Consider the following 23,221-nt stretch of genomic DNA (forward strand, 5'->3'; position numbering starts at 1 on the left):
AAGCCACAATGAAATCAATGCTTATTAACTAAAGTGGCAGAATTCAGTAAGTCTTGTAAATCTTTGTTCTCCGTCATGGAAGGAAAATCTCCAAGTTTAGCCTTAATAGCCTCCAAAGTATGCTGCTGATACTTAAGCATGTGAAAAAGACAATTCACGGATCTAATGGCAAGAGTTGCAGAGGTATAGACTTTTTCACCCCACTTGTCTAAGGTTCTAGACTCCTTAACAAAAGGCACAGGATTTTTTGCAATAGTAGCCTTAACACCCTCGGGGCCTTTAGAAATAATTTCTGGATCAGCAGTAGGGTTTTTAGAAAAGAATTAATGAGATTCAGGAACCTATAAGACCTATCCGGTTTTCTGAGAGCAGGAGGGACAGAATTAGGAGTTAAAGAATTTTCCATGAAATCAGAGGTTCATAGGTAGGTAGGTACTAGGCTATCGGCCCTAGGGCCTACATAAGCCTAGCCAGCAAGGTACCATAGCTTACATCACCCAAGAAAGTTATTTTCCTGTGCCACTGTCTATCAGAGACACAGAAGTGATCCCGGGGTGTATTTCTCATTTCCCATCCACTCATCTAATGAAGAACGTTGCTTGACATAGATGGGTAGATTGTTCTAGAATATAGGAAGTCTCTGGGACAGGAATCTATCCCTCCAGTGTGTCCTGTTTATTGTGGTGACTAGGTTTAGGTCCCTAGAGCGTGTAGCTCGGAGGGATTGGGATTTCTTTAGGTGTAGTATTGTCCAACAACTCTGGGTTTGACATAGCTTTATATGTTAGGCAGAGATCATCTCGGTGTAGGCGATATACTACAGAGGTATAGCCAGAGGCTTATGCTGTGGCAAATCCAAAAATTCCCTGATTCTTTTCTTAGACTAAATGGGAATGTCAGGATTTTCCTCAAAGTGCTCCCTAAGCGTATTCAAAGTATCCCCAAAGGAAAAATCTTCTGGAGGGGAGGCAGAAGGGATACAGTCCTCAAAATCAGAATCCTCAAAGCCAGACAAAATATTGAGAATTTCCTTCTTCACCAGCAGACATTCTGGAAATCTCAGAATCTGAGACAGACAAAACATCAGGAGATAATTCTCTAGTCCTCTTTGAAGAGGGGGATGAGAGCCCCTAATCAGGGAAAGAAGATCACCAGCTATCTTTACCAACTGGGACTGAGGCACAGGAGGGGAGGCTGATGCCTGCTTGTGAGTAGGTTTGTGGCTGGATGGTTTACTAGCAATCCGGAGGGACTCGGGAGGCCTAGCAACTGCATAAGTCTGAACTAAGGTAGTCTATCTGGTTCTGGTCTCATGTCGAAAAGAAGAGGTGTCAGAAGCTGGTGCCTGCAAAGCAGCTCCGGACCCATCTGAGGTGGCAACAGGCGGAGGGTCTGAAGACGAAATAGCAGCCTGCATCATTGGGGGACTCCATAAAGGTCTCGGCAGAGGCTTGAGGCTGAAAATCTGCAGACTGCAGAGGCTGCGAAAGCACCTCACTGACTACCGCTGCGTTGACTACAAATTTCACTGGTGCGTCGTCAGCAGATTTAACCCTAGGCCTGTCGCAAGCCTTGCCTTTGCATTTCCTAGGTATATCTGAAGTCAGGAGATCAGAAGACACCATACCAACGAACGTAGGCCAGACTCCTAAATGCTTATACAAAATCTTAGCTCTACATGGGCGTATGGTATGTGGGTTAAAGGAAGCACAGAGATCGCATTTAGCGAAGTCGTGCTCGAGGCCCAAACAAGTTATACAATAGGAATGGAAATCACGGTGCGGAATCTGTTCCACAGGCAAGACAGTTATTAACTTTATTTGACATTCGTTAAAGCAAGAAAAGAGGATTCCAATGGGGTACTTATCTGAAGGCGTCTTCAACTTTGTAGGCGGAAAACAAAACAAAGGTAAACGGCCGACTGGCAATAGTGCGAATTGCATCTGCTTCGGGCTCCACAGCAAGAAAGACTGAGGAAATGGCGTTGGCTGCCTCCCTTTATACCTGACATTCTGACATCAGTTTTACAACCGGTGGCAGCAGATGTCATATACTAAAGACTCTGGTATTCAGACAGACTGAGGGCTACTGGGAGCCAGATAACCCATATGTGAGGGCCGCAACAGTGAAACACAAAGAACATCTGGTAAACAAATGACCAACATAAGTAACATCTCGTAGCCTGAATTTGCACTCTCTTTCCAGAACTTTGAGATTCCTGTTATGCTGTACTTCGCCATTACCTCCTACTATAACAGCACACACCCAGAAAACAATTGCTCCATTGCATGCTGGAAGACTTCACTGACAGAATTCATCCCAAATGGCATTCTCAAAAATCTGTCTCTGGCAAAAGGAGTACTGAAAGTGGCTAGCAGTGAGGATTTACAGTCTAACAAAATTTGCCAAAATGAACTCTCTGCATCTAAGAAAAACAGTGGCATTTAGCATAAGAGCAGTGACTTCAACTGTACACATTGGATGATGAGGTCTTTTAAGTGCTTTGTTCAAATCTCTAAGATTAATGCATATTCCGATATCATCTGAGCTTTTCTTATAAACCATGACCACGGAAGATGCCCATTCAGTAGGTTTGTCAACTGGACAAATTAAAATTACACCTTGGCTGCACCATTTTATCTAGCTCAGCTTTGACTCTGTTCTGCATAGCTACTGGAACTTTCTGGGCTGGCCTGACAACTGGACTGACTTCAGGGTCTAACTTCATGGAGTACACAAGCTGATAGTTTACCTAGTTTGTCTTTGAAAAGGTCAGCATATGTAGAAAAAATAGACTGGGCAAAATTAGAACAGTGGTCTTTTAAGCTTACATGGCTGCACTTCATTATATGAATGCAGTCCCATTTTCAAACTGCCTGAGGCCTAATAATGACTGTACGTACCTTTTAACTACGTAAAATTGCATGTCACAGCTGTTCCCCAGCAGAGTAACATGAAAGCCCTACTGAACCTTCACTTACACACAGAGCAGCATTTTTGTTTAACCTGCTGAGAGTTTTCATATGAGGCTAAGCAGTTCTCTTTGTGCTGCTTGGTTGAGTTATTTAGAGAAATATGAAATGCATATAACAAACGGATATTACAAGAACATTATCTATCTGCACTAGACAGGTGTTAAATATCAACATAGTTGTATTTGCCATTGTGTAAGCTTCAAGAATAAATCTTATTTCTATGTAGCAAAGTTTTGGAATTATTAATGCAAATACCAGCAAGCAACATTTGACACCAAGTGGCATCAGTAAAGTAACTGCAGAAATGCCTGGAGGCATCACTTGGCTGTAATGAGTTAACCCAATTATAAAGTAAAAAAAGAAGGTATGTCTTACCATAACGTTCCATCTGTGTTGTACATCTTTATTCATACATTACTGATAGGACTTTGGTTCCGTCCTCGGAACCGACATGGCTATTTTCAAGCTCACGCCAGCCAAAAACTCAGCTAAGACCTACCCATAATGCCCCTCAGTCTCTTCAGATCGAGTTTGCTCACCCTTATACAACAGAGATAATAAAAGAAACAGTAGGAGGCTCTGTCTGAGCAAATACTTTAACCAGGCGATCTTAACGTCAACCAGGAATCCAGGCAGGGGGGAAAAAGGGCGGAAAGTAATGAATGAATAAATATCTATAACAGATGGAATGTTATGGTAAGACATTATTCATTCCTTACGAATAGGACTGAGTCCCCAGCTACTTGAGTCCTGGGTGGCCCTAAGGAAGGATATTCCTGAGCACCATAGAACCAAAAGATGCTCGTCCCCTGGAGGCCAAATCCAATCTGTAATGAGTGATGAAGGTATGAGGTCTTGCCCAAGTGACTGCTGCACAGATATCCATAGAGGCTCTGGAATGAAAAGCTACAGAAGCAGTCATCGATCTAGTGGAATGAGCCTTTACTCTGGAAGGTAGAGACAGTTTATTCTGATGGTAGATAAAGGTAATGGCATTTCTAAACCAGGAGAACAGAGTCACTTTGGAGAAAGATTTACCCACTCTGGGACCTGCAAAAGCAACAAACAATTGATCCGTTTTTCCCAAAGATTTAGTTCTTTCCAAGTAAAAACAAAGTTGCCTATGAACATCAAGGGTGTGCAAAAGATACTACCCTCTATTTGAATGTTGAGGGAAGAAAACCGGCAGATCAATAGATTGGTTAAATGAAAATCCAGAAATGACCTTGGGCAAGAAGGATGGGTCAAGTACTTAGGGACACTATCCCTGTGGAAAATTCAAGTAAGGTCTCTTGACACTTGAGGCCTGCAATTCAGATACTCTTCTCGCTGAGGTAAGGGCTACTAGAAGTAGAGTCTTCCAAGACAAAAAATTTATATCACATGTATCAGAAGGTTCGACAGGAGGGCTTGTTAACGACTGAAGTACCAAGGTCAAGTCCCAAGGCTCTACGGGGGGCTTGGCAGGAGGTTTAACATGTAATACTCCTTTCACGAAAGTTTTGCACGGACATAACAGAAGAATTATCGAATCCATTGGGAAAATTTGTGATAGCTGCTAAATGTACAGTAACTGTCAATGCTGAAGGTCCTGCATGTAGAAGAGTAGTCAGGTACTGTAGGAGCTTCTGAATAGCATAGAGAAAGGGTCTATGTCCTGATCACTGGCCCATGTAGAGAACCTAGCCCACTTACTAGAATAAATTTTCCTGGTGGAAGGTTTGTGAGAAGCCAGAAGAATGTCATGGACAGGAGATGAACTATCAGGTAGCCTGGCAATCATCGGAAGTGGAGAAACCAAGCTGTGAGCTTGAAGCTGTGGAGGTGAATCAGTCCCGGAGGGTGAGATAGCAGACCCTGGGATTGATCTAGGATCCACAGGCTCAATCAGATGAGGCCATAGGAAAGGAAACCAGACTTGACGGGACCAATAAGGGGCAATGAGGATCAGGCTGCTTTTCAACCTCTGAGCTTTCTGGAAGAATTTCGGGATGAGGGGAAACGGGGGAAAGGCATACAGCAGACCCAGGGGCCAATCGTGCATCAGAGCATCCCTCTGTGACTCCCCCAGAGGGGGAATCAGGGCAAAGTCGCTTCTGCATTTGTTGTTTAAAGGGGAAGCAAACAGGTCGCAGCAAGACCTTCCCCAATGGCAGAAGATCCGATCCGCTATTAGGACTGAGGGACCACTTGGGAGACATCAGGATGTTTCCGTTCAGATTGCCCGCAATAAGTTTGGAACTCCCAGGAATGTGTGCTGCTATAAGAAAGCGGCTGGAAGCTATTGCCCAGTGCCAAATTCTCATGGCTTCCCGACAGGGGGTAAGATCTGATTCCGCCTTGTTTGTTGATATACCTGATGACTGACATGTTGTCCGACTGAACTGCAATGGTCCTGGAAAGGAGGGATGTATGGAACACTTGCAACGTTAAGAAAACTGCCCTCAATTCCAGGACATTTATGTGTAAACTGGCCTCCATGGGGGACCAGGTGACTTGGACAGTCTTTCCCTGAAAATGCCCCCCCCCAAGCAGGGAAGCGTCTGTGGTCACCATGGCCCTGGGCTGTGGAAGGCAAAATGGTCGACACCAAAGATTTGATTCTGGCTTCATCCACCAAAGCATTTCTTTCTTGCAAATATTTATAAGGCGTACCAAGTGGTCAAGGGGATGGGTTAAGATCGACCATTGTGATGAAAGGAGACACTACTAGTCCTAATGGTTGCTGCCATAGTGCCCAGAAGCTGAAGTACAAGGCGTGCTGGTACGAAAGTTTGTTGGAGGAGTACTTGAACCTGGCTTCTTATTTTTGAGAGCCTGTGAGGAGGAAGGGAAGCTTGACAGGATGTTGTGTCGAAGATCGCTCCAATAAACTCCAGTGTTTTTGTTGGGGACATTTGAGATTTTGCCTTGCTGACTGTAATTCCTAAATGAAGAGCAAGGCCTTGAGTGTAAGAGGCTGTGGATGAGAAGATTCCTGGTTGCAGGGGTAAGGAGCCAATCATCTAGATACGGAAACACCTGGAAGCCTTGTAGTCGGAAATGAGCTACTACAACTGCCATACATTTGGTGAAAACTCGGGGGGTGGGGGTGGGTGTATGTCGAGAGACCGCATGGCAGTACCCTGAATTGGTAGTGATTGGCTCCTAGCCGGAAGCGGAGAAATCTCTGGGAGCGCTGGTCCATCTTTTATGTGGAAATACATGTCCTGGAGATCTATAGAGCACATCCAGTTGTCCTTCCCTAGAAAGGGGAGGATGGACTGTACTGTGACCATCCGGAATTTTTGAGGTTTTATGAACTTGTTCAGTAGGCTGAGATCCAGGATTGGTCTCCAGTCCTCTGTCTTTTATGGTACTAAAAAGAACCACAAGTAAAAGCCAGATCCTCTCTGGTCTGGTGGGACTGGCTGGATGGCTCTTTCTTAGCAGATTTTCGATTTCTAGGGTTGCTACCTCCCTCTGATTGGGTGGAACATCAGGGATTCATTTGATGGGTCTGGGAGTAAGATTGAATGGGATATGGTAGCCTCTGGATATTATTCTCTGCACCCATACATCGGTAGTAACAAGTTGCCAGGCTGGTAGGTGCAAGGAAAAAAACCCTGACTGCTTCCAAAGGAAAGCAATCGGGCCGCTGCTCAGGAGCGCTGGTAGGATCGGCCGGAGAACGAATCTCTATTGCCCTACTTACGCAGACCCCTCTGCCCCAGGGAGATTGTTCACCATGAGTGTCATGGAAAGATCCTTGGGAATTTTTGAACCACAATTTCCCTCCACTCTGTTTCCTGGACTAGGATTTCTGGGAGGTGGAAAAATGTATGTTCACAGCAGACAAGGTCTTTCAGTCTTTCTTACTTCATGGTAGTGTCTCGTACTTTGGGACCAAAGAGTGAAGATTCATCGACAGGCACGTTGACTAAGGAAGATTTAAAGGGGTCTGCGAAATCACACAAATGCATATAAGCATGCAGTCTTCCTGACTATGCCCGATGCAGCTGCTCAAGCTGCCCTCTCGGTGGTGTGAGATATCAATCGCATCGAGGAGTTCAAGATGGATTCCGGGGTAGCTAGCCGCGAGACGACAGTGTCACACACCTCATCAGGCAGTACCCCCATCAAAGGGGTAAACATTTTAGAAATTAGGTCTCTTTGAAGGCAAGTGAAGTGTGCCAGATAGTTTAGCAACGCGAATGGCAAAGGTCGTTGAAGCGTAGGTCTGCTTCTCCAGTCTGTCCGTAGCCAGAGACTCCCTGTTCGGGGGATGAACAAAGGAACTAGCTTCTGCCAGTTCCCTCTTGGTGGCTGCTGCCATGACCATGGAATCAACTATCAACTGCATGGACCAATTGGGTTGGTCTTTAGGGGTGGATAAAATTTTGTCCAGCCTTCAGGGGACAGGTTCCACATTGTCCGGGACCTTCCAGACGCACTGCACGATCAGCTTCACAAACTCATCTATAGGTGGGGTCACCCAGGAAGTGGATGGCCGGGTACAGAAGGTCTGCAAGAACACAGATTCCTCCAAAGAAAGGCTAGAGGACTTCCAGTCTCCTCTGTGCTTGAGGAGTTCGAGAATTTCTCCAAGTGAGAGCTTCTGCGGAGATCGTGGGGACCCTTCTCCATCATCGCAATCGGTGTCCTCCGTGATAGATTCCTCAGGGGAATCATGGTGCTTCCTCTTGTACAGTTTCTTCTGGGGTGGCTCCCCAGAGGGATCTTCCGAGGAGGACTCCAGACAAAGTACCCTTCAAGGGAAGGTCTTGCGGCTCCCGTTTCCGGGGTCTTAGAGTAGGGAGTTGGGACAGCTGCATGCTAGAGTGGGGTTCTGGTGTTGGTACCATTGGTGCTGACTGTGAGCCTGTTGAGGCAAGGACCCTCTCCATTACCTGGAAAGCAGGCCTGCCCGAGGAGGGATGGGAGCCCAGAACAGAGGAGGACAACCTCAGAACCGGGGTCATACCCCACCCTGAGGAGCCTACCTATAGGTGAGGAGCTCCGAGAGGACTGGTAGCCATCGGTGGGGCTGTGGACAGTCTGTGCCAGCGAAAACATAGGTGCCACACTAGGAACCACGGTGCCAACAGCCCAAACACTGCTCTAAGAGTGCACTGGTTCCGACAGAGCCGATGCACCAAGGGTAATCTATGCTGACAGGGGAAACTCTGCAGTCGGAGCGGACATAGTATGCATTGGGGTGGTCACTGGTACTGAAGTCTCCGGAGCCCGGGAAGAGGCCAGAGGATATACTGGTGAGTATGCTGTGAAGGGCTCCGTTCCACAGGGGACGGAAGGTCTAGCAGGGGTGGGCAATCCTCTGGCTGCAAGAAGCTGGTCCACAACCCACATTACATCTTGTTCTGAAAGACTCCTGGTGGAGCTATAGGAGGCTGCTGAAGGAGAGTCAGGTCTTTCCAGAAAAGGGCTAAATTGGTGCCCGAGAGTATCTGGTTCTTGGCAGGTGTTCAACCTTTGGAACAGATGGGGTGATTGTCTGTGGAGCCGTATAAGCTATCGGCACCGTGGCCGGGGATTTGGCACGTATGAAGAGGAATGCGGCAAATGAGATCAGAAGAGACTGAGGGGCATTGCGGGTAGGTCTTAGCTGAGAGCTTTTGGCTGGGGCGAGCTTGGAAATGGCCATGTCGGTTCCGAGGACGGAACCAAGGTCCTATCAGTAAGAAATGAATAAAGACTTACATCAGATTAAATACTTCACAGTACAGCCAAGGAGGGTAAGCTATTAAAAGGAAAACCATAACACTGATGAATAAGGTGCAAGCTCTGTCAGAAGTAGACAGCATAGGAATTTTAACTTTTAGTTATGTACTCACCATAACTTCAGATGTTTGGGATCCATCTCGCCTACATTCTGAACTGATGGGTTCGGAGCCGATCCCTTGGCTCCGACTCGGCACGCTTATGCTATAGAGCGAGGCCTCTAATTGGCTGAGCTATCTTTATCCCAGGATGCACCACCACTAATCCCCCAGATCTTGTTTGTCCGCATTCATGCACACATGCACAACTTGATTATATAACATTGATAGGTGTTTCAAGATGAAACAACAGGATTCGGACCTTCTGATATCCTCTGATCTCCAAGGAAGGGGGAAGGAGGGTGGGTTATTAGGAATGTAGGCGAGATGGATCCCAAACATCTGAAGTTATGGTGAGTACATAACTAAAAGATGTTATGTGATCCTATCTCGCCTACATTCTGAACTGATGGGACAGCGTCCCTAGCACCTAAATCCCGGGTGGCTCATTGGAAAACACTCCTGAGCACTGTGGAACCAAATGAAGCTCGTCCTCTAGATGCCACATCTAATTTGTAGTGGGAAATGAAGGTGTGCGGGGAAGACCATGTAGCCGCAGCACAAATGTCACTAATAGCAAGCTTAGAATGAAATGCTATCGAAGTAGCCATAGCCCTTGTAGAATGAGCCTTGACAGAGGTGGTAAGCTCCTTGTTAGAATAAATATAAGCTTGAATAATACAGTCCCTGATCCATTTGGCAATAGTGACCTTTGTGACAGCGTTGCCCAATTTGTTATCTGCAAAGGATACAAACAACTGATCTGTTTTCCTTGTTTGTTTGGTCCTGTCTAAATAAAAACGTAACTGTCTGTAGACATCTAGTGTGTGGAATATGAACTCCGCTTTGTTAAGAGTATTTTGGGAAAAAAACTGGAAGCTCTAACGATTGTTGTAAGCAGAAAGTAGAACAAACTTTAGGGACAAAGGAAGGATTTGGTCTGAGGGATACTCTGTCTTTATGAAAAAACAAGTACGGGGGTTTCACTGAAAGCTTGAAGCTCTGAAACTCTTCTGGCAGAAATAATTGCCACCAGAAAAGCTGTCTTCCATGATAGAAACTTTAGATCACATGTAGCTGCCGGTTCAAAGGGGAAAGAAGTCAAGGCGCGTAACACTATATCGAGATCCCATGGAGGTGCAAGATGAGAAATCGGAGGTCTTAATAGAGCAGCACCTTTCAAGAAGGTCTTACACAATCTGTTGCTCATTAAAGGTGGGTCTATGGATTCGTGAAAATTAGAAATTGCTGCCAATTGTACCTTGATGGTAGAAACTGAAGAGCCTTGATTGAAAAGAGAGGTCAGAAATTTTAGTACTTCTGCCACGGGAATAGAAATGGGGTCCAGGCCCCGGAGTTGAGCCCAAATAGCAAATCTTTTCCATTTGCTAGAATACAGTTTCTTTGTAGCAGACTTATGGGCCGAAGATAATATGTGCACAACATCTGGATCCAATGTATGACTCCTGACTATCGTCGGAAGAGGAGGCGCCACGCCGTCAATTTTAAGGTGTGTAGGGACTGGTGGAATAGTCCCGACTGATGAACCAGTAGGTCTGGGACCTGATCCAGGAACCATGAACCTTCCAGAGCATGTTTCCGAAGATAGCGGAACCACACTTGACGAGGCCAGTAAGGAGCAATTAAGATCATTTTGCTCCCCAAGAGAGATGCCTTTTGAATCACCCTGGGAAGGAGAGGAACTGGAGGGAAGGCATAAAGCAAGCCGGTGGGCCAAGGATGGACTAATGTGTCCATGGGGCTCTTCCCCGGAGCCGGGGTTAGGGAGAAGAATTCTTTGCACTTCGCATTCAGAGGAGTCGCGAAGAGGTCGCAACACGGAACTCCCCATTCGCTGAAAATCTGACCTGCAACTGTCATATTCAGAGACCATTCGTGAGGAGAGAGGATGGTTCTGCTCAATCTGTCGGCTATGACATTGGACTTGCCCGGTATGTGAGTAGCCACTAGGAAGCGTTTGGTCGAGACCGCCCATTCCCAAACTCTCATGGCTTCTCTGCAAAGAGGATAGGATCTGGTCCCTCCCTGTTTGTTCAGGTACCAGACAACTGACATGTTGTCTGAGTGAACAGCAATTACGCCCCGAGGGAGATAATCGTGAAGGGCTTGAAGGGACAGGAGTACTGCCCTCATTTCTAGGATGTTGATATGAAGAAGAGTCTCTTCCGGGTGCCATTTGCCTTGGACTGACCTGCCCAGGAAATGCCCCCCCCCCCACCCCATCTGGGAGGCGTCCGTGGTCAAAGTGGCCGCCAGAGGAGGTAGAACAAAGGGTCGTCCCTGATCCAAATTGGAGGGCACTAGCCACCAGCGAAGGTCCCGTTTGCAAGATTCCGTGATCCATATGAGGTGACTGAGAGGGAGTTCCTGAAAGGACCACTGAGCTGAAAGAAGCCACTGGAGGATTCTCATGTGCAACCTTGCCGAAGAACCGTGGCAGACATGGATCCCAATAGCTGCAGGACCATTCTGGCTGGGGCTTTGGACCTGGGAAGTAAGGCTCGAACTTGAGTCTGTATGGTTTGAATTCTGTCTGTAGGTAGATAGACCCGCATTTGGTTTGAGTCTCTCTCTACCCCTATGACTCTTATTCGTTGAGAAGGCAGCAACACAGACTTTGACCAATTGAAGGTGATTCCAAGGGAGTTGCCCAGTGATATAGTGGCTTGTAGGCTCCGCAGAAGTAGATGCTTGGAGGTGGCAGTTAGGAGCCAGTCGTCTAGATACGGAAACACCTGGAATCCTAGACTTCTCACATGAACAGTCACGACTGCCAAGCACTTGGTGAACACCCTGGGGGCTGTGGTGAGACCAAAGGGCAGTGCACGGAACTGAAAATGACTGCCTCCTAGGCTGAAGCGCAGATGTCTCCTGGACGCTTGATGTACCATGATATGATAATAAGCATCCTTGAGATCTATGGAGCACATCCAAACACCTTTCTCCAGCAGTGGGAGAATGGTTTGTAGAGTGACCATTCGGAACTTGGACTTTCTGACTGAATGGTTTAGGATGCTGAGGTCCAAAATGGGCCTCAAGTCCCCGGTCTTTTGGCACCAAAAGAATCTTGAGTAAGTCCCTAATCCGATCTGGTCTGCGGGGACCGGTTGGATGACTCCTTTTTGCAGCAGCTTTGAAACTTCTGAGGCTGCGGTATCCCGTTGACTGGGTGGCGGGTCCGGGATTTTTTTTGGACTGGGGGGGGGGGGTGAGAGAATGGGATGGAGTAACCTCCGGCGATAATCCGAAGCACCCATCGGTCCTGAGTGATACCTTCCCAGGCCTTTAGGTGCTTCGAGAAACGACCCCTGACTGGCTCCGGAGCAGCACATCCGGGCAATCCCTCAGGGACTATGAAAGGCTGAAGAGCCACGAAAGGACTCGCGGTCTCCAGTGTTGCGAGGGCCTCTGCCGCCTCTGGGACGGCGTCTTCCGGATGAATTTCCCCCTCCTCTGCCTCTGGAAGGGGAACCCTCCTGCTGAGAGGGGTAAGGCTTCTGAGATCTACGGAACCACATTTTCCCTCCTCTTTTAGCCTTGGGATAAGGCCGAAGGAGTGGAAAATCGTGCCCCTACGGCAGTCAGAGTCTTACCCTCCTGTTCACAGCGGGTTAGTGTGTCCTTTACCTTGGGTCCAAACAGGGAGGACCCATCAAAGGGGGCGTCAGCAAATGAAGACTTAAAGGCCTCCGGGAAATGACACAGACGGAGCCAGGCTTGTCTCCGTAGAGCAATGCCTGTACCGCTCTACTGCCTTCGGCCGCATAAGAAATGAGCCTCATGGACGAGTTCGAAATGGACGACATTGTAGCCAGCTGAGAGCCAACCGTCTGGGCCAGCTCCTCAGGCAGGTTACCCAAGAGGGTATCGGATAGCTCTTTAATCAGATCCCTCTGAAATCTGGTAAAGTGCGTAAGGTAGTTCAAGGATCTCAGTGTAAAGGCCGCTGAACTGAGGGTGCGCTTTCCGTACCGATCCATGCTCCTAGATTCCTTATTAGGAGGATGGACGGACGTAGAAGCCTCTGCTACATCTTGCTGGGTAGCAGATGCCACCACCAAAGCATCTACAGCCACACCTTTAGTTAGGAACTCTCTATCAGGGGGCGCAGAGAGAAATTTGTTCGGATGAGCAGGCACCGGTTCCACAGAGTCTGGGTGTTCCCCCTGACAGATCAAATCCAAGAGCTCGTCAAGGGCGGAGACACCCAGGAGGCGGAGGGCTGAGCCCGAAGGCCTTCAGGAACACCGACTCATCAGCAGAGGGAGGTTTGGACTGCCAGCCGCCTCGTTGTTTTAGGGCTTCCAGGATGTCTGCAAAGGAGACATCATCCGAGGACGACTTAGGGGACCCCTCTGCATCATCGAGATCAGTGTCGGATGTCAGAGACTCATCAGGGGAGTCAACGTGCTTCCTCTTGCACGATCTTTTCCTGGGGGGGTTCTTCCGAAGAGGCTTCAGAAGGACCTCCAGGAGGGGGAGAAACCCCAGCGGGGGTAACCTGAGGCCCGGGGGCTCCGCTGTCTAAGGACAGGGGGACTGCCAACGACCCAGTTTCCGTATGCAGGGAAGGAGCTGGGGAAACCGCGGAGGTAGCCAAGGAAGATTTGGCTAATGCACTCCTCATAGCCCTGAAGGCGGGACCACCAGAATCCTGGAGGGAAAGCATCAATCCCAAAGCCTCCCCCCCCCAGGGCCGAAGGAAGAAGTCCGTGTACTGAACTCCGACCCAAGAGCCGGAGTTGGAGCAAGGGTCAGGCCCGACCCTAACACCTCCACAGGTTCCACCAGCACCGGCTCCAACGGTGCCGAAGCTGTTGGAGGAGGAACCACAGTAGGGGAGTGGACCATCGGCTCTGAAGCCAAATGGGCTGGAGCCGAAACTAGCTTTTGGAACACCGGAGACTGGAAGAGTCGAAGGAGCACCCTGTCGATGTCCGAATCTGACATCTTGGATGATCTAGAGGATACCGATCGGGCCCGAACCGATTTCTCCATCGGCTCCGAAGGGCTCGGGGACCGGCTCCGAATGGACTCAACAACTATTGGCTCCGAGGAAGGTTTCAAGGAAATTTCCCTCGGTGCCGATAAGGACTTCGGCTCCGAGGGGGAAGAATCTGAGCCGGTAACCCTTATCGGCTCCAATATCAGTGGAGCCGATGAGGGTGACCCGCCTCTCGATGCCCCAGACCTCGGCTCTGAAATCAGAGGGGTCGAGGCTGGAGGCATCGAGGCAGACCATTCCGACCTCGGCTCCGAAGTCCGTGGAGCCGATGGAGAAGTCTGCTTAGATTTTTTAGCGATCGGTTCCGACTGACTGGTCGGAGCCGACACTTTCTTCTTTTTAGAAGGAGACGGAGAGGAAGATAAAGCCTCCTCGAAGGAAGGCTTGATTAATCCCTTGAGGATTAATTTGTTCTTCCTCTCCTGGAGGACTCTAGAAGAGAACGCGTGGCACACACTACACGACTCTTGTAGGTGCTTAGCACCTAAGCAATAGACGCACGAGGAGTGGTCGTCCGTTATGGACATTTTAAAACCACACCTCGTGCATTTCTTAAACCCGGAGGGTTTGTGTTCTTTAGACATAACTGCTTTACCACAGAACCTATCTAAGTGAAGAAACACTAAACTTAGTCAAAAGGTAAAGTTAAATTAAACAACTTCAACAAAATTATAATATATATATATATATATATTTTTTTTTATCACACTAAACAGTTAAACAGACAAAAAAGATAAAGAGAGTCAAGACCCTCTAACTTAAACGGGTGCTTGACCCAAGAAAGATATACAAGCAGCAAAGCAACAGGGGAAGGCCCCTCTAACTAAAACGGGAAACCTTCCCTGACTAAAAAAATCACAAATTTTTTAACAGAAATTCACCAATCACACTAATATGACAATAGCTGTTAAAACAGCTTTTGGGTTCAAAGTAAGGAAATTTGTGACAGGGAAAAAGCCTAAATAAATAGTACTTAGCCCAGCCAATGTTGAGACCACGTCTAAGCTTGCTAGCGGCAAACGAGATCTGGGGGATTAGTGGTGGTGCATCCTGGGATAAAGATAGCTCAGCCAATTAGAGGCCTCGCTCTATAGCATAAGCGTGCCGAGTCGGAGCCGAGGGATCGGCTCCGAACCCATCAGTTCAGAATGTAGGCGAGATAGGATCACATAACATCTGTTATTTTTCACAATGTTGAAAGAGAGAAAGTACAACTTACTTATACCATAAATGTAGATGATAGAGTGTATTCACTATTGCAGTCCTGACTTGTGGGATTTCTTGCTGTGGAAGCCCGTGGCCGGCCTGACTACCACAGTAAAAAATCTCTCCTCCTAGGCTGGCAGATGCCCTACCCTGATTGTCAGTACATTTGGGCATAAAGGGAGCTAGCCAGCACCATAACATCAGTCTTTTCTTGCCCCTTAGAAGGCAGGAGCCTCCATAATGAAGCATAAAGCAAGGTAAAAATGCTAGGAAAGGGGAAAGGAGGGAGAGAAAGAAAACTAATTGTGAATACACTCAACATCTACATTTATGGCACATGTACACAATTGCATTATTTTCTACGTTTCACTGTTGCAGTCCTGACTTATGGGATGATTACCAAAGCTGAGATGAGGATGGAAGGACAATTATGGGGAAGAGTGGATGTCCTGCAAGATTGGGGGGGGGGGGGTCACTGATGCTCTCTGCCAAAGCCCTGTGGTCTAGAACTCCCCTGCCTGCGGGATCCTGAGGACCACTGCCTGGACCTTTTTGATTGCTGTTGCCTTTGAGGCCTTTCCCCGGCAGCTTTCCTTTAGCTGCTTTTTGATAGAGAAAGGACCAATGTTTAGTGGGAAAATTCCTACTAATCCTAAGAGGCTGAACTTGGAGGACATCCTTGACAGTTTACATAGATTTTTGTTTCATCTTCCATCTTTTTTTACCACAGTCTCAGCATTTGGCCCAAAGAGGAAGTCCTTATCCAGAGGAGCATCTAGGAGTTTGGAATTCACATGGTCTGGTAGGGTCTGTTTCCTAAGCCAAGCATGCCTTCTAATTAGAGCCAGATGCAGCAGCTCGGCTAAAGTCCTCCATAGCATCACAGCCACAGTGTAGAGAATGTCTAGCCACCTGGGAGCTGGAATGGCAAAGGTCCAACAGTTCCTTAGCAATGTTCCTGCCCTTCAAGAAGGAAATCATTTGCTTCATCTAAAATACTTTGTTGGTATTTTATCATATGGAACTGGCAGTTAAGGGCTCTCATGGCTAGGAGAGAAGTGTAGACTTTTTTTTTTAACCAAACCTATCCACGTCCCTGCTTTCCTTGTCAGTAGATAAATGGTTCTTAGAAGAGTTGACCTTAACTCCCTTGCAGCCTGGGGTAACCACCTCTGGGTTAGCAGAGGGGTTTTTGAAGAGGTACTGATGAGAGTCCAGCACCCAGTAAAACCTGTCTGGTTTTCGAGAGGCTGGAGGTAGAGTCTGGGTTCTGGGAACAGCCCATAAAAACATCCTCCACCACCTCCAAAACAGGAGGAAAAGCCAAATGTGTGTGTTCTGGGAGGTCAAGGAGCTCCCCAACATATTAGTGTGTGGGTATTCCTGTGCCTCCCACTGGAAATGTTCCCCACGGCACGGAGCGTTTCTCTAAAGGATATGTCTTCAGAAGGTGAAGTTGAAGGCAGATTTTCCTCAGAATCTGAGTCTTCATAAGAAGTAAGGAAACGTCCCTTCCCAAAGACAGACCCCTCCTGGTCAGAATACTCATCCAAATCAGGAGGGTCAGAGTAAACTTCTCGCAAGGAATGCCTCTTCATTTTCCCTGGGAAAGATTGCAAAGGGTAAGGTTGCCTAGCTCTAAGGAGATGAGGTCCTCAGCTAACCTGACCAGGTCCTGCTGATGACCTGCGGAGTGGAAGCTGGTAGGCCTTGGCATAAGCTTTGGGTTTCGGCCCAACTTAGTCTACCATTCGGATGTCAATTTCCTTGAAAGGCAGAACTGATGCAGGCTGATGCCTTGAAGGAACATCACTGGTGCAAAAATCGGTCAAAAGAAGCAGAGGTCTGCTGAGTGACTCTGGACCTAAAGACGAAATGAAAGCCAAGGTCTGTGTAGAAGTAGAGGGACCCAACAGTATGTCGGGCTCTGAATGGCTCTCAATAGAGGTCTTTGCCACCACCTTAGTTGCAGAAGGGGGCTGGGAAAGGACCTAGCCTTATTCAGTGACAAGTCTTGAAGGACTGGACGATGAGAATTGGTGTCAGAGGCCCTAAGTTTGGGTCTTTTTCCTCATCTTTCTTAAAATTAGGGACCTCCACCTTGGGACAACCACCAGACGCCATTGAGTCATGTGAAGATTACAGACCAAGGTGCCTAGCTACGATGTTGGCCCTACACCTGATAGTTCTAGAATTGAAACGGGTGCAAAAACGACAACTAGGGATGTTGTGATCCTGCGTTAGGTAACACACGAAGTATGAAAGTCTCAGTGTGGGATTTGCTTACCACAGTGAAAAAAAGAAGTTATGTACTCACCATAACGTTCCATCTGAGTAGGTAACTTAATTTGTCTGCAACCTGTGGGTATCGGATCCGTCCTCGGATCCGAGCCGGCAGCTTTACCTAGCTAAAAGATCTGAGCTCCTAGCTCCTCCCCCTACCCATAATCCCCTACTACACATCCCCCATCCTCAGATCAAGTTTGCCTATAGAGACTCCACAAGACCCTCGAAAGAGGCCAGTAACCTACTGCCTAACAGAATGAGCAATCCTATCCCATGGTTAAGAAGCACAAAACTGGTTAGGGGGAATGGAGGGGGGGGGTTGGTTGCAGACAAATGAAGTTACCTACTCAGATGGAACATTATGGCGAGTACATAACTTCTTTATCTGAAGTAGTTAACTTCATTTGGTCTGCAACCTGTGGGACAGAGCCCCCAGCTACCTAGAAACCTTGGGCGCCCTTCAAGGAAGAATAATCCGGAGCACAGCGGAGCCAAAGGAGGCCCTACTCCTGGATATCATATCAAATTTATAATGGGAAATGAATGTATGAGAGGAGGACCAAGTAGCTGCTGAACATATGTCGTCTATAGGGACTCTAGACCAGAACGCTGCAGAGGTAGCTATGGATCGGGATGAATGAGCATGGATTCCCAAAGGTACCGGTTTGTTTGAAGCTAAATAGGCCTGAATGATGCATTGTGAAATCCAGTTGGCTAATGTAACTTTGGTAATAGGTTTACCTAAAGAAGACTTGGCAAAGGACACAATTGATCAGATTTGTGGTTGGTTGCTGTCCTGTGCAAATAAAATGTACATCCAATTTGTGTAATGTGTATTCCCCTTTGTTCTGGAAATTGGGGAATAACACTGGCAAATTAATAGACTGATTAATATTCGACTCAGAGGCTACTTTAGGGAGGAAGGAAGGATTAGTCCTGAGAGAAACTCTGTCCTTATGAAAACTTAGGTAAGGGGGTTTCATACAGAGGGCTTGAAGCTCACTCTCCTGGCTGAAATTATTGCAATCAGGAAGGCTGTTTTCCAAGATAAAAATTTCAACTGAGCAGAAGCAGCCAGTTCGAAAGGAGGGCCCGTCAAAGCCTGTAGGACCAATGTTAAGTCTCATGGTGGGACCGCAGACTTAACTGGCGGTTTTAACAGAAAGGCGCCTTTTAAAAAAGTTTTGCAAATCCTGGTGGAAGCCAGTGATCTGACATTATCCCCAACATGAAAATGAGAGATGGCTGCCTACTGTACTTTAACCGTAGATGCACTGGCTCCCTGATGAAAGATATGTGACAGAAAATCAAGAATCGTCGGAATAGGGACAGTAAAGGGGTCTAAGCCCCCGTCTTTGGCCCAGATGGAAAATCGTTTCCATTTACTACTGTAGATTTTTCTGGTAGATGGTTTGTGTGCTGCTAACAGAATAGCTTTCACTGGTGACGAGATATCGGGAGTCCTTGCTATCAGTGGAACTGGATCAACCAAGCCGTGAGCTTGAGGTCGCCCAGGTTTGGGGGTTGTAATCCCGCATGATGAGAAATTAGATCCGGAATGGGATCTAAGATCCAAGGAGGAACTACACTGCGGGGCCGCAGGTAAGGGAACCAGATCTGGCGAGGCCAGAATGGGGCTATGAGGATTATCTTGCTCCCCAACCGATGGGCTTTCTGCAGGAACTTCATCATGAGCGGAAGCGGGGGATAAGCATAAAGGAGACCGGGGGGCCAAGCATGAACCAGAGCGTCTCTAAGGCTCTCCTCTATTGGGGGAATTAGAGCGAAAAATTCGCTGCACTTTGTGTTTGACGGAGAAGCAAAACGATCGCAGCAAGGTAGACCCCATTTGAGGAAGATTTGTTTCGCTACTAATGGGTTTAGAGACCACTCGTACGGTGTGAGGATCAAGCGACTTAGCTTGTCCGCTAGGATGTTGGTCCGGCCCGGAATGTGCATTGCTACCAGAAAGCGGTTGGTAGAGATCGCCCATTCCCAAACTCTCATAGCCTCTCGGCAAAGGGGATAAGATCTGGTTCCTCCCTGTTTGTTGATGTACCAGACTACAGCCATGTTTTCTGTCTGAATTGCAATAGCTCCCGGAGGAAGAAGGTCTTGTAGGGCTTGCAATGCCAGAAGCACCGCCCTCATCTCCAGAACATTGATATGCAGAACGGTCTCTGAGGGAGTCCACGTGCCTTGGACGGTTCTGCCCATATCATGCCCCCCCCCACCCGAGGCGAGAAGCGTCCATGGTCAACGTGGCTTGGGGCTGAGGCATGACAAACGGTCTCCCCTCTCGCAGCTCCTGGGAGTGAAGCCACCAGAGAAGGGAGTCCTTGCAAACCCTGCTCAAGGGAATCGGGGTGTTCAAGGGGTGCAGTAAAAGTGACCATTGGTCCTGAAGAGTCCACTGAAGAATTCTCATGTGCAGTCGTGCAAAGGGCAACAGACTGATGGCTGCCGCCATGGAGCCCAAAGCTCTCAGGACTAATTCCGCAGGTGGGGCTGGGGACTGGAGAATTGCCAAAACATGGAGACAAACTGCGCAACCTGTCTGTTGTTAGAAAAGCCTTGGAGTGGCGTCTATCTATCTTGGCCCCTATAAATTCCAGAACCTGCACAGGATGAAGGAACGATTTTTGAAGGCTTACAGTAATACCCAGATGTTGAGTAAGAGCTAGGGTATAATCCCTGACAGAGCAGAGCTGATGCCTGGTGGAGGCGGTGAGGAGCCAGTCGTCCAGGTACGGAAAGACCCGAATGCCTTGAAGTCTCAGGTGGGCTGCGACCACTGCCATGACCTTGGTGAACACCCTGGGGGCTGAGGTGAGGCCGAACGTAAGAGCCCTGAACTGACAGTGACTGGCACCCAGCCGAAAGCGGAGGAACCTCCTGGATCGTCTGTCCATTAGAATGTGGTAGTACGCATCCTTCAGGTCTATGGAGCACATCCAGTTGTTCTCCCATAGGAAGGGGAGAATAGATTGCAGAGTGATCATCCGGAATTTCTCTCTGGGAATGAACAGGTTTAGAGATGAGAGGTCTAGGATAGGCCTCAGGTCCCCCGTCTTTTTTGGCACTAAAAAGAACCTGGAGTAATTTCCCAATCCAGACTGGCCTGGGGGGGACGTACTGGATGGCTCTTTTTCCCAATAGCTTTGAAATTAGCTGCTGCCTCCCTTTGATCAGGTGGGGCATCGGGGAGGCATTTCATAGGAGGGGGAAGACTCAGAAGGGAATGGAATAACCTCTGGATATAATTCGGAGTACCCACCGATCCATAGTAATGGACTCCCAAGTTTGGAGGTGCTCCGACAGATGCCCCCCCGACTGCCTCCAGAGTGGGACAGTCGGGTAAGCCCTCAGGGCTGCTGCGTGGACCTCTCCGAGAAAGATTCTCGAGACCGGAGATTCCTCGGCCCCCCTCTGCCTCTGGGCCGGCGTCCACCTTGACCTCCTCTGCCTCTGAAGGACAAGGGGTCCGGAGTGGGACAGGACTGCTGTGATTTCTGGAACCACATCTTCTTTTGTCCCCTCTGGTTCTTTGAGAAGGACCGTTGGGGATTAGAGAAGCAGATCCCGACGGCAGACCGCATCTTCCTGTCTTTCTCGCTTTGGACCAGCGTGTTGCGGATGGTCTTGCCAAAGAGCATAGAACCGTCAAAGGGCGCGTTCGCGAAGGATGCCTTGAAGGGTTCCGCAAAATCGCAAAGGCGGAGCCAGGCATGGCGCCGCAGAGTGATGCCTGCTCCGCTGGCTCTAGCCGCTCCCTCCATGGCATGGGAGAGTAGTCGCATAGATGTGTTAGTAATAGATTTCAGAGTGGCCATGCGAGCCGAGAAGGTGCATTTGTCCTCGGCCACCATGGACTCAGAGGGAGCTCCAGCGTACTCCTTAATCAAGTCTCGTTGGAGTCTGATGACGTGTGCCATATAGTTCAGTGCCCTTACAGAGAAGGTAGCTGAAGCAAACATCCGCTTTCCAATGTGGTCCAACATCCAAGATTCCTTATCTGGAGGGTGGACCAAGGAACTCTCCTGCGTTAGCTCCTTCTTGATGGCAGCCGCCACCACCATGGCATCCACTGGAGAACCTTTAGACCATACCAGCCTATCAGAAGGGGGACTAAGTATCTTGGTCTGGTCTTCTGGGAATTGGCTCCACGGTGTCCAGCTCCTTCCAAGCCCTGGTGGTAATTAAGTCCACCAGGGGGGTCAGCCAGGAGGGACACCCAATAAGTAGACGGGCCTGCATCAAACGCCTCCAGGAACACAGACTAGTCCGAGGAAGGTTTTTGGGCAGACCACCCTCCTCTGATTTGTAACATCACCATGATGTCTCCAAAGGAGACATCCTCAGGGGTTGACCTTAGGGAACCTTCCCCTTCCTCCAAGTCTGTGTCCTCTGTGAGGGACTCAGGGGAGTCCAGGAGCCTACTTTTGCACTTCCGTTTGTAAGGAACCTCCTCGGTGGGGCTATCCGAGGAGGGCTCACCCACGGAGTCTTGTTCCTCTAAGGGAACCAACTGGAGCGCCGATGCAGGCTGTCCCTGTGGCCTGATGATGGAGGACAGGCCCAAATGCGCAGGGGTGACTGATGGATCCGCAGCCTGGACCGGGGATCTGGAAGTCCTCGACAGCACCCTCTCCACTACATCAAACACCGAGGGCGAACCGCTCTCCCCAGGCTCCGAGAGCAGCCCCCTCGGCTCCGATGCAGGGATCGGCGTCGGAGCCGAAGAGGTCGGACCCGAGACGGAAGTGTGCTCCAAGCTAAACGGCGCTGAAGACACAGTTCCCCCCACTGATCAGACATTCGGCTCTCGGCCCTGAGAGCTAGGATCTGACATGCTCGAGGGCATAGTCGGCGAAGTAATCAAGACCGTCGGCGTAGACGGTTCACCGGGTCTGAAACGGCATGGATCCGAAGACTCTGAAACCCTAAACCGGGTCGGAGAAGGAGCGATCGGGGTAAAGAAAGGGGCCGAGCTCTCCCCCCCGGAGGGGGGGGGGGAGAGGCTGGAGCACCCCCATCTGCATTTGAGCCTGCAGGAAATGACGCATCATCCGGTCCAAATCAGCGTCGGTCATGCTTCTGGTGGATCTGGAGGAGGTCGTAGAGTTGGGCCTGGAGGGCCGCCTCGAGGGAGACTGGTACTCCTCCTCCTCCGGGGAAAAGCAAGGAGAACGGAGCAGAAAATGAGAACCAGAGGCCCTCTTAGCGGGACTAGCTACCTTCGCTGGCGGGGATGAGACTCAGCCCGCCTTTTATGCCTGTGCCGGTCCTTATCTCTCCTTTTCTCTTTTGAAGAGGAAGAAGAGTCCCCCTCACCCTGAGAAGCAGAGTCCCCAACAAGGGAGGGGGATCGGAAGGCACGGGAGCTGCAGCCGCGACCGGTGCCTTAGAGGGAGAGGAGGAAGAAGAATCCGGGGGCAACAATCCCGCCAGGATTAGTTTGTTCCTCACCCACGCCTAAGAGCTCGTCTCTAGAAGATGCTATAAGCCGCAGCAAACTAGATCTGAGGATGGGGGATGTGTAGCAGGGGGTTATGGGTAGAGGAGGTGCTAGGAGCTTGGATCTTTTAGCTAGGTAAAGCTGCCGGCTCGGATCAAAGGACTGATCCTATACCCACAGGTTGCAGACCAAATGAAGTTAACTACTTCAGATCAATTGTTAACCTTATCTGACGTGAGTTAAAAGCAAGAGAAAGTGTTCCCGAATGGGATACTTGGCTTTAGAATACTTCTCTCTGATGAGAACAGACAGTCGCACTGAAATGCTGCTTTGGAGTCCAACTGCAAGAAAGACTGTCATGGACACCAGCTGGTTCCCCTTATGCCTGAGCACACCGTCTGGGTAGGGAGTCTGCCAGCCTAGGAGGAGGGAGATTTCTACTCAAGTCAGG

General features: G+C 48.9%; 1 protein-coding gene across 1 annotated transcript in view; it reads right to left on the minus strand.

The window, feature by feature from the left end:
• Positions 1-23,221, minus strand: part of TACC3 (transforming acidic coiled-coil containing protein 3) — a 1,197,606-nt gene that overhangs the window by 71,646 nt on the left and 1,102,739 nt on the right. The window lies entirely within an intron of this gene.

This window comes from Protopterus annectens, chromosome 2.part1 (assembly GCF_019279795.1).
Source record: "Protopterus annectens isolate FY-2018-M chromosome 2.part1, PAN1.0, whole genome shotgun sequence".
In the NCBI taxonomy this organism is placed as follows: domain Eukaryota; kingdom Metazoa; phylum Chordata; order Ceratodontiformes; family Protopteridae; genus Protopterus; species Protopterus annectens.